The sequence below is a fragment of the Strigops habroptila genome (assembly GCF_004027225.2).
Source record: "Strigops habroptila isolate Jane chromosome 13 unlocalized genomic scaffold, bStrHab1.2.pri S16, whole genome shotgun sequence".
In the NCBI taxonomy this organism is placed as follows: domain Eukaryota; kingdom Metazoa; phylum Chordata; class Aves; order Psittaciformes; family Psittacidae; genus Strigops; species Strigops habroptila.
This window is the reverse complement of record NW_022651054.1, coordinates 7255876-7267775: the sequence shown is the minus strand read 5'-3', so window position 1 is coordinate 7267775 and position 11900 is coordinate 7255876. Positions and strand designations below refer to the sequence as shown.

General features: G+C 45.7%; 1 protein-coding gene across 4 annotated transcripts in view; it reads left to right on the top strand.

The window, feature by feature from the left end:
- Nucleotides 1-207: 207 nt before the first annotated feature.
- CALN1 (calneuron 1) overlaps nt 208-11900 on the top strand; it is a 118255-nt gene continuing 106562 nt past the window's right edge. For 2 of the 4 annotated variants that reach the window (XR_003989564.1, XM_030472715.1), the window contains exon 1: nt 1136-2213. The gene's annotated coding sequence lies outside the window, so the exon portion shown is untranslated. Of the gene's footprint in view, nt 567-1135; nt 2214-11625; nt 11675-11900 lie in introns of those variants that run through there. The other 2 variants (XM_030472716.1, XM_030472717.1) reach the window with 2 other exon arrangements.

Genomic DNA, 11900 nt, shown 5'->3' with positions numbered 1-11900 from the left:
CTGACACCTCTGGGAGGGAGGAAAGATGGGTGGTGGGAAGTGGTAGAGGATGGGAGGAAAGGATGGGGCAGCTGGCGGCTGGTCCCTCTCTCCTGCACTCAGCATCCCTCGGGGGTTTCGGGGAGGAGTGGAAATGAACGAAGCACGGAGGTGCCGGCCAGGAAGGGGTTAGCGGGGGCCTGCCGCAAGGTGGGCCGCGGCGGAGGGGGGTGTTTCCCGGGCGGGCCCTGCGCCGCCGCCCTGGCCGGGGCTGCCGGGGGGGAGCGCGGGGCGGCGCGGAGGGGCTCGGCGGGGCCATGGGGGGGCTGAGCCGCAGCACGCCGCCCCGCGCTCGGCATTAGCCTTCAGCACTACCTATTTCCATCCCATTTTTAATTTCATTTTATTGTATTTATTTAATTTAATTCCCCCCACCCCCCTGTCGGATCTCTCTCTTTCTCTACCTCCTCCCTCCAACCTCCTTTGAATAACTCGGTCAGGAGCGATCTGGAGGAAGGGGGGTGGGGGGTTGGGGGGGGGAAGAGGAGCCGAGCAAACCTGTGGCGGAGGAGCCGGCTGGTGGAGAGGTGAGTGGAGGAGGCGGGGAGAACCCACAGCGAAGGATGAGGAGCATCAGTTGCTCCCCCCCGTCCCCGGGTGGGGGGCAACTGGTGCTCCACGGGTGACTGACCTGTTGGCCACAGCGTGGGCTCCCCCAGCCCCACCGTCTGGGTCAGACGAGGCGGTCCCCAGCGGGGTGCAGCGCGGGCCGGGGATGGCGTTTGGGGTGAGGGGGGGTCTGCGGGTGTGGAAGCTCATCCCCTCCAGCCATTCCTTGGTACCCCATCCCTCTGCGTGTATGGTTTGTTCACGGGTGGTTTCCTCCCCCCCCCCCCCCCCCCCGCCTTTTCGGTGCTTGGTCCCCAAGCATGTTTGTGGAGAGAGGAATGCAAGTTGCCATGGAGCAGCGTAACATCACTTTTTAGTGCCAAGACCCCCCTCTTTTTCTTCGTTTCTGGGCCTCTTGCCTCGTCTGTACCGTGGGTGATGTAATAAGCGCTCGGTGTCTATGCGGTGTCCTGCTCTTGTGGAGTTAGATAAGAGTGAAGATCCCAGAGCAGAGGGAGCATCCACCATCTGTTTGAATAGATGGATCTTGATGAATCTGTCAAAATCATACGCGACAGAGGAGTCTGGCCACAAACACCTCCTGATGCCGCTGTCGGCAACCAAAAGGCTCCCAAAGAGATTCCTGCCTGTCACCCAGATGCCTGCTAATAGCTTTAATGTATTCAGCCCAGCCTTGTTTTATTTCCGATATAATTTCAATCACCAGATTTAATACACGATTTGCAGTGATTGCTTCCTGATTTCCCCACTTGAGCAGCAAAAGGAATGCATTAAGGAAGGCTGAGCTGCCATGCTTTGCTGGTGTCCTGAGTGTGAGCTGATTCTCCTGTTACTCACCAGTAGCTCAGACCCTTTCCACCCACCAAGTTTGACTGTTTTCCATGTAGCAGCTGAATCCCCCTTAGTCCACGCCGCACTGTGTCGCGCTGTTTCATTGGGTGCCTTGCAAGCTTGTTCTCGGCTCTCGGTGGCTTTTGGAGTGTGTTGAAAGTCATCAGGATACAGACGGGCTCCGTCGGGAAATGATAGCGGGACGAGATCAGCTGAGGGAGCAGCTTGCTGAGGTCTGCCTGGGCTGTGGTTGCCTGTAACTCCACCGAGGGAGAGGTGTGCGATCCTGCCTTGCTCGATGTGCTTGCTGGACTACAAGAGGATCTCCTCATTACCTGGGAAATCAAATTTCCCAATTGTTCAGCTGTAAAATAGCTGCACAAGGCCGTGATTGGCAAAGGACTGGATCACCCAGGTGGCTTACATCACGTAGGCAGCTGCCACTGAAATGACACTCTTGATTGAAGGCCAAAAGAACCATATACGTAACTGCCTGTGATTAAGCTCCATATGATGCCTCAGAGCAAGTAAAAAACCCCTCCTTCATCTCATCTTGTTTGTAACAAGACAACCATTGCAGGGATATCATTTGGGTCATGTTGTGGCTTTTGGGGGACTTTTTGTTTTGTTTTGGGTTTCGTTTTTGGTTTTTCTTTGCTTCTGGCTGTAAACTTCCATGACCTGCACCAATCTGCTGTTGCACCCTTGCGTGATGCCCCATGAAAGCCTGGTGCTGTAGGTGTGCTGGTAGCTGGGAATACAAATTTTACCAGGTAAGAGCTCCCAATGCCATTTTTTTTTAAACAAGGAATATTCCAGCTGGCTTCTTCTGGGAAGGGAAGGGGTCTTTGCACGTGTCCTTTCCCCACTGACATGCATGTTTGTTTCTGGGAAGAGTTTGATAGGGGAAGCTTGATCTTTTCAATTTTCGGAGACTTTGTGCATGCTGAACTATTTCCCCAGAGTCTGCGCTGTACCTGTAGATAAATCCCCTCTGCACTGTACCTGTAGATAAATGCTCTGCCCTGGCTCCGGAGACACAGTTTGTGTATCTCCAGGCAGAATCCCCGTTGGGCAGTGAGGGTGGTGGAGGGCTTGTAGTATATATGGGAGGGTTTGTCCTGCAGGAGGTGACTTCTGGTCCTGTGCTCTTCAGTGATGTGTAGACCTTGCCTGGTTCTCATAACACCTTCCCTTAGCTTTTCAATGGGGCAGGATCAGGCCAGGGCCCGATCCTGCAAACTGGTGGATTTCATCAGTGAACAAACCCACTGTGCAAGCATCTCCCTGATAGTGAATCCCAGGGAGAAACTTGGCTTGCAGAGAGAAAGAATAACACTTAATGTGAAATATTTTGCCCAGGTGCTAATTTAAACAAAATCCCCATCCTTTCCTGCCTCAGCTGTGTGGGGAGCAGGGTCGTACCTACTCTCTCCGTACTCACACTCTCCCTGACTTCATTATCATGCAGTTTTTATCCAGTCATAATGTGCTTGAGGATTATGCTGATGCAGCTTATTCCAATCGTGTCATGATATATGGGTATATATACATATAGGTGGATATATAAACAACATTTTTGTGGCCACTTGTCCAGGCTTTCCTTCAGCAGACTAAATCCCAGCCCAGGCTTGGTACTTGTAAATGGCTGGTCCCATGCATCCCCTACAGCCTCCAGGAAACCTTCCTTTGTAAGTTACAATGCAATGCAAATCTTCTCATTTTATTTCTCTTTAAATGGCCTAATTTCCAAGCAAAAATCGTTCCTTGACCAGTAGCAAGGTGATAGTACTCTGCATGTCTTGTCTTCCAGAGTTATTGTAAACTGAACAAAATACCCATCGAGAAGCTACTTGTATTAGAAATACCAGCAAACATAATTTTAGTCGATTTGTGCACATATAGCTTTATTGATTCAGCATGAAATATGGCAGGCAATCTATTAAGCAATGTAAAATGAAACTGGCAGAGCCTTTTCACAATATGCTGGGAATACTGAATGGATCTGGGAGCATTTATGTTAGCCAGGTGGCTTGCTAAGGTAAAGTGAAATGATTTTTGAGTCCTCTAACCAATAACAAGTCAGTTTGATACACTCCACAGCTAAAGATATATTAGTTAGCTCAGCTGTTAACTGGGGAACTGATAGGCATGGAGAAGCTTTGCAAGACTGGGTAGGCTTTAATTGTATTTTTAACCTATGAGTGTTAAAAGTGTAAGCAAGAAACTAAAGTAAATACTGGGTATTATGCAATAGTACTTGGGCTATCATGAGAAAAGGGCAATAGAAACAAACTGCTTTATAGGTCTGCTTCTAATTAAATGTAGTCTACTTTGATAAAAGCATGAAAATGTGAAAATGTTTCTCAGAATAAAGACATTAAGCAAGTGGTAATTAAAGCCACAGTGTGGATTTAGTCTGTTGAACCTAAAGTCCATGGGCAGGACACAGAAAATGTATAGAAATTCAGTGGGTGGTTCTAAAAACGCCCTCTCATTCCTTGAACTTAATATCTGCTTGTGGAGGCTTACTGTGTATAATCGTATATACATTTTTACAGCATGATAAAAGGAAACCTTAAACATCTGCACTGCATGCTGTCATTAGGTCTGTTCATAGATGAAGCTTTCAGGCAGCATATACCTCCTTTTTTCGTGCATTATCGAGCCATTTAACCTGGATGGAGGTTTTGGATCCACACTGTTTGTTGCCTGTGGCTATACCCTGCTGTGTTGGCATCTCAGGCAACCTCCTGGGGTGCAGGCATTGCAAAGTAGGGTGTTGAAGCATGGATGCTGCTGTGTTTGTGTCTGAACCCCCAGTACTGCACTGATGCCCAGCAACACCAGGGAGACCTTGCTGGAGGTGCTGTTTTGGGGCTATGTCCATTTTCCTCATCTTTCTGTAGTTCCATCATCATCCTGTGTGTTTATTGAAGTTCTTCCCAGTGGTGTCTGCTGAAGGGTTTTGGCTATTTATAAATGCAGCAAGCGTCAAAATGTGGCTGTTTTGCCTGCAGTCACTTCATGTCCTGGAGGATCCCAAGCGGCTGGGATGGCACAGGTGACAGCGTGGTGGGCATGTGTGCATGCAGAGAGCGGCTGCGTGCAAATAGTTTCCTCAGGATTTTTTATCCTTGGTGCTGGCAGGCTGAACAGTAACGTGAGCAACCAGGGAAGCTGGAAGCTTGTTCAGTTGAGGGAACAGCATCCACTCATCCACTGGTATTCTGTGTGAATTCTAGTTTGGCTTTATTGCTTCGTAACCTAAGTTCTCTTTGCGTTTTATACTCATTCCTGCCAGGGGCCTGATTCTGCAAGGAGGTCAGTAGGGCAGAGCTTCACTGAAGTTAATGAGTTGCAGTGAACTTGTGCCTGCGACAGGATTGATCCACTTCAACGAAGTTTTCTTCATTTTCTCCTGTTTGCAGGACCATAGCTGTTTGCATAGATACGACCATCAATTTAAAGGGTTACCCAATCCTGCAAAGCCTTAGGCAAACAGCTAAGTAAATAGCCCATTGGCTTGGATGAGCACTGCTGACGCTTGCAACCTGTCCCAGTGAAGGTAACTGGAGTTTTGCCATTGCCTCCCATGATTGCTGTGGCCCCTCAAGGGAAGTGTGCCCCATGGGCATGTGCTTGAAGACCCAGACATGTTTGTGCTGCTAATTGGAAGGCTTCTCAAAGGGTTTGAGGACATATCCAGAGGCTATCAAGGAATGTCACAGTAATGTGTTCTTTGAAATATATTTATGTAGTCATCCTTGATCTTAAATACTCTGCTCCAACCCCTTTTAAAAGCTGCAGTTTAAGAAAAATGTCCTCTCTACCCTTTTTTTTCCTGCAAATTGTTGACCTCTGCCAGGGCAGTGATTTCCTCATGGAAAGCTGTCGCATATCAACTATAATGCAAATGAGACTCCAAATAGTTGATCATCCCTGCCAGGTATTAAGGTTGGGAGTAGCCAGTCCAAGAGCAAATCCCAGGAAAAACAAGAAAATGAAGTCTCCATAACTGTTTTCAATTATTCAGTCTCGCTGCTTCTCCTTATATTTCAAGAAGAAACATGCAAATCTCTCTGGGTCTAACTTGTTTACAGAGTGCTCGTGGGTTTAAAATACAGCCAGCATCAGATTTCTGTTGTACATTTCCTTCAAATAAATACTGAAATAAAAATAAGGATGCTGTAATTTGTGCCACCCCAAGAGCTAAATACTGCGCTCCAGCGGGAAATGATCATTTTGGTTTCTTGGAACAGCTTTACTATAATATTCCAAAGACCGGTAGCTCACAAAGAAAGAAGCGCAGACTTTCTCAAGGCAGCTCAGCTCTCTCTGATAGTATCTGGTTTCTTGTGAATGAAGGTCTTGGATGATGAGGTGCTCTAGGATGTGTTCAGATCCTGCTGAGCCCAGGGTGTGCTTCACAGTTTTGCAGCATCGGAGCTTGAGGGCTTACCCTTTGAAGAAGTTCCATTCCTGCTGATGGCTGTGCATGTATAGATGTCATTGCACGTTTGGGATCTACCTATGTAGCTCCTATAAGTATCAATATAGGGTAGTGGTTAGTGTTAAACAGTTAAATGGGCAATGCACCATTTGATGGATTCCCTGGCCACCTTTGGCAGTAGTGCGACAAGTCCTGTGCACCTTGCAGCTGATGCTTCCAGTTATCTGCATGAAGTGGTGCCATGAACACAACAGTCTCTGAATCCTGTCTCACCATAGCCCATTCCTGGCCTAAAAGTAGCTAACAATAACCAGCCTGGTGGTTCTGGAAACTTTTTGTTGGGGCAGGTCTTCATTTGGGTGAGTTGGCCCTCTCCAGGCAAGTAAACTGGGAACCTCTTTTTAAATCTGGATCCTCTTTTAAAGCTGGGCAATAGTTTGTTTTTGAAGACACTTTCTTGAGGAAACTAATAGCCCTGAATTTTTGCAGTGGGCAAATGCTTGGAGTGTATCTTGGTTTGAATCTTGCACTATGATCCACCTCAATTTATATGAATATTATTCCAGTGTTATGGTTACCCTCGCCTCTTTAATTTCCTTCTGGCTCATTTATGTGTGTTGATGGCTCCAGTCCTCATAGCTCCTGGGAACTTTCTGTAGGAACCATCAGCTATTGCTTTTAAAAAATAACCTTCACCAGATGTCCAAAAGCCTCCTTTAAAGAAGAGGCCTGGCATAAGTCATATTTATTGGGAGTAATTAACTATCCTGTTAAAAAACTTAAATGTTTTGGCATTTCATTAATAATACATAATCAACCAACAGGCTATTTGCAGTGTGTTACTTTGCTGTAAAAATTGTCATTATTGATATGTTTCATGTTTATAATTTCTCATCTGTGATGCGCTCAGTCTGTTATGAATAATCCATTGTATATTGTTTCCTTAAATAAGATGCTTGCTCAGTGTGCTGGGGGTGCCAGGAACCTCTGCTAATAACATCTTCATGTCTGATTTATGCCTGTGAATCAAAGGCAACTGGACATGACTAGATGAACAGAAGCATGCTCAGAAAACTGTCCTCAAGACACTCTCAATAAGCAAGCCCTCAACAGTTGTGAGTGGAGAAGGAAATGGTTGAACAGAGCAGGGAAATGATTTAAAAATGGATTACAGGGACACAAGGGACACTTCCTCACTGTTTTGACATTCTCTTCATCTCAGCTAATGTGCCTGCAATACTTTTTTCTCACTGCCAACAAGGACCTCGTTACTCTATGCTCTATCAGTTAGATCTCTATTATCTTCTTGTGTTCTACTTGGAAAAAAATCAGCTAGGTGTTCCAGAAAAAAGGAATCTGATGGTTTTATTGGTGTAATGGTCTGTGCAGGTGCAGCTGATGGTACAAAACCTCTCTGGCACCAGTGACCTGCCATGTGTGCTCAGCTAAACGTGCTCTCTGTTGACTTTGTCCATACCCCCATCTCCTGAGTGATGGGGAAGCCGATTGCATGGGCAAGGGCAGGAGAAGCCCCTGCTGCATGCTGGCAAGGTGTCTGGGGTAGGCATAGGATGGTCATTACTCCCCTTGGCAGTATTAACCAGGCAGTTTTGGAAGGGAAAAATGAACTAAAGGTGAGGTGGAAGGTGCCTGAGACAGTGCCAAGGAGCTGGCAGGTCTACCAGCCGCAGGTGGCATCATCTCAGCACTGATGCTGCTCAGCCCCTCGAGGTGCCTTCACAGACTCCCGGTTTTTAGGGCCCTGGAGGAGTGTCAGAGCATCTAATCTGGAGAACAACATAACACAACCCATTAGATTTCACCCTGTTAACTCCAATACCGAGCTTGGTAGCTTGCACTTGGTAAAGCGTGTCTTCCAGTAAGGCATCTGGTCTTGTCTAGGAGACAGCAATGTGTCAATCATTTTGGTAGTTTGTTCCAATGGTTAATCGCATTTGCCATTAAAAATTCTTGCTTAATTTCTAATTTGCATGTTTATAGCCTTCAGCTTTCCACCATAGAAGCCCTTTGCCTGGAGATTTTAGAGCTTTTTAGTAGCCTACATTGTTTTCCTCTCATGAACTCTTGCCATGTCCTCAGTCTTTCCTTGGAAGACCCTGGATGACGCATGCCACGCCGTGGGTCCTGTTGTCTTGTGGAGGAGCTGAACCCATAGGAGGGAACAGGAGGCTGGTGCATGCATGCTGCAGCTTCCCCAGGGATAAAAGCTCCATTTCCAAACTGATCTTTTCATGTTTCCAGATGAATTATTGAAGGGGGAAGAGAGGAAGATTCAGAGATTTTTGTTGTGTTGCTGACTTTTCTTTTAGTTTTTAATATCAGCTCAGAAGCTTTCAAAACCAGCCGTGGTTTAGGTGAAGATGGGAATGTTTTACTAACCCTGGCTAAACTTAACCCCTGCAGCCAGAAGCCAGGGGCAGCAATAGCAGAAAGTGGCTCAGTAGCAGAAAGTGGGAGAGGGCAGCAAAAAAGCTAAGCGTTGCTGGCTGCAAAAAACAAAGATGAGTTTGGGGACTAAGAGGAGCTTGGGTGAATGGATGAAATGCTGGTGAGCCGGTTATGGCTGGTCTTTAGTTACACAGGTTTAAACTCATTTGGGAATGGAAAGGGGTCTTTATCCCCTCAGAGTGTGATGTGCTTGTCCTGGGGATACAGAGTTATCAAGTCGTTGCAGTCGTCTCCTCCAGGCAGTTTAAGCTGAGGATCAGCCTAGGCCGTAGTTAAAAAATAACAAACAACAACTATGGTTTAAAACTGTCCCACTGTGTTCTCACATGTTCAGCTTTCAGAGAGAAACGTGTATATTTTATACTTGACCTGGCATCCACAGCTCTTCCTTTCTGCAACGCAGAATTCAAAGGCAGCCATGAAGCATCAGTTGTTTAGCGATGTGATGTCTTTTCGAGTGACCTTCCTCTTCTTTTTAATTTCAAGTTTTCTGGAGAAGGTGGGGAAAAAAGAAAGCACAAAAACATCTGAAGCTCCTGTCGCTTTGTAGTCCTCGAACCAGGAAGTCTGTCGCTCATGAAGTGCCTCTGTGGCACTATATCCATTAGACTTGTCACTCAGATCTTGTTTTCTGTATTTCAGAGGACTTTTTTCCTTATTGAATCCTTGAATGCTGAAAATGGTCTAAGGTTTTTAAAATCCTTTCCCCCATAGATCACCATGGGGAACTTGATAGCTAGTATTCCAACCCAGTATTTACCAGCAAGGAGATCTCCTTTTTCTTAGTCATTGTCTGAAAAAAGGGATATTTTCTTGGGTTTATACCAATAAATAATCACATACAGCAGGAATGCTATGTACAGTGTGATAAGTATGGAGGGTCAGGGCTGAAAGTAGTCCCAGCGTCCAGTTTTCATCTGTACCTGTATCACCACCAGGCAAATACATAGTGAATCTCACGTGCGTATGTGTGCACTGTGCATTAAGGTCTCATGTTTGCAGACCATACATCTTTGTAAAACGTATTAATCTGGATGGATTAATGTCCTGAAAATGTCATGTGTGTTAACGCTTCTGATAACCAGCTCCGCTTCTGGAAAGTGAGAGCACTCCTGTTTTCCGGAAGTAAAAGAAAAACTCTTTCAGAGGAAGGTTTAGGGCTCACTTGCACTCACAGCCCAATGACTTTGCATTACAGTCTGAGGAAATTTGGCTTCCAAAAATGGTCCAGTGTGTTTACTGCTCTGTGCAGGCTGCCGAGGCGGGCTGGGAGCAGGGAGGCTCTTGTCTTTCTCTTCCTGCAATAGATCTGTTTATATATAGCCCAAATGTGCCTTTCCATGTGTTTTGGGGAATTTGGATTTATTGGTATCAATAGTTGGAAAATACAAATTTCCTCAAAGATTTTCCTCTCTGGGAGGATCTATCTTAAGGCTTTTTTTTAAGGCTCCCTATACACCAGACCTTATTTTTCTCAATCCCAAGGCACCCTTCCAGGACCCACTTATATTGGTTTTGTAGCTACAGCAAAAGCCATCTGCCTGAGCACACTTTCATTCCTGTGTCTCTTTACACACCAGAATTGAGACTGATTAAACAAAGACTTCTGCATTTTATTGCAGCAACTTAAATCTTTACACCTCGCTACAGAGCTCTCGATGTGCTCCCCTTCTCTGCATCCTCCCAGTGCCGAAATGAAACTCTTCGGGCTATCCAGACTTCCCTTTGGGAGGTTGGGCTCATAATGCATTTGAGGTGCCAAGTTTTTGCACAAAATAAATTAAAAAAAATTTAAGCTTTAAATCTATTGTTAGTAACAGTGAAGGCAGGTGATAAGAGACAAAGTGACTTAGTGTTTCTCTTAGCAGAAGGATTTTGCCAAACCTTCGTGTCTGTAAAAAAACCTTTGACTTGTCTGCCCTTAACTATATTGGCAACAAACATGGACATGGGGATTTAGTCCAGTTCAGTTGCTGCCATGCCAGAGAGCACAGGCTAACCACGACTCTCAAGCTGTTACTGTCTCCTTGGGAGAGAGGGAAGGGACTAGTGCATGGACAGCAATGAAAGGAAAATGAACCAGAATAGCAGGGAAGACTCTTTGGGAAGTTGGTTGTGTCCCCTGACTGATGCGTCATGCCCAGAGTATGCCAGATATTCAGGCAGATATTCAGGGCGCTATTTGCTCTTCCCTTTGGATCCAGCTAGATATTACACAGTCTACCTGCAAAGATCATGGCAATCCTTCAGCTCTGGGGAAAAGGAGACAATTTTTTTAGAAGCCACTGCTCTTATTTTCTTTGGATGCTATAATGTTTCTCTGCCCAGGGAGAAGCATCTTTAACACCATTACTTCATTTGATGAATTTTTAAAGGATTTTAGAGCAAGCTGGGGGACTTTACAGCTACTGTTCCAGTTTCCCTACCATCTGGTTGCTTCATGGATTTTCAGTGTATTCCTGTATTTTTTTTTAGCCCAGTTTCCTAAGAAAATAAAGCTTATGCTGTTGTACTGCACGTGTGCGCTTGTCCACCCATGTATTATGTGTTTTTCTTCATGTTTTTCCATACCATCAGCTTGAACCTTCTGCTCAACTTCAGCCAGATTTATGGAAAGATGGAGATCTCAATTGTCTTAACGTATTTCCCCACCAGCACTGTTTCCGCTTGCACTGTTTGATGCCCATGGGGCAGTAGCTGTGCAGCCAGTCAGCATCCAGGATGGAGACCAGTTAGACCAGGTTACAAATAACCTGTTGGGCAGCAGCCAGGATCCACCAATTACACCTGTATAGAGAAAATACAAGATACTGTCTGGGTGTAACACCCAGGCAGTGCCAGTGCTGTTGTGTGTTATATGCCTGAGGCTGCAACACCAGGATCAACTCCTGGACATCATTTTGTGCTGCACACAGGAGAAAGATTAGCAAGAAATCTTTTCCAAATTGGTAACTACCAAGGGAGATCCAGGATCGATACAAATTGATCCTGATTCCATCTCATTGACTGATACTTAAGCTAAACCTTTCAGTTTAATAGTTGTGTAGATTTTCAATTGGGTCTGAAAGCCTTTTTAAAAAACATACCACAGGAGCTGGTGGGGAATGCAAAGCGGAGCAAGCGTAGACATGTGAGCATCGTATAACTGCTTTTTTTTTCCCTGACATTGCTTACGAACCTCCTAAATTTCACAAATGTGGTTGTGCTGAAAGGAAGGAGCAGAGCTGGCAGTGCTGCTGCGCCGGGCGTTACGGGGGATGTAACCTGCTGCTGAGCTTGGCACAGAGACTGAAACCTTGGCAAGATACCATGGTAACATTTCCATACACATGTTTATGGGTTCTTTGAGGGCTTTTTGGTTAAATGTCAATGTTTTCATCATATTATTCAAGGAGATTTCGGTGATCCAAAATCCCACTATGCCTTTGAAAAGTGCTTTCAGTTTGCAAGTTGCTCAGAGGAAAATGCGTCTGTCTTGACTGCTCGGAGATGGAGAGCAAAGCTTACTGCTTAGCTGCCTGCTTGGGGGCTTTTTGTG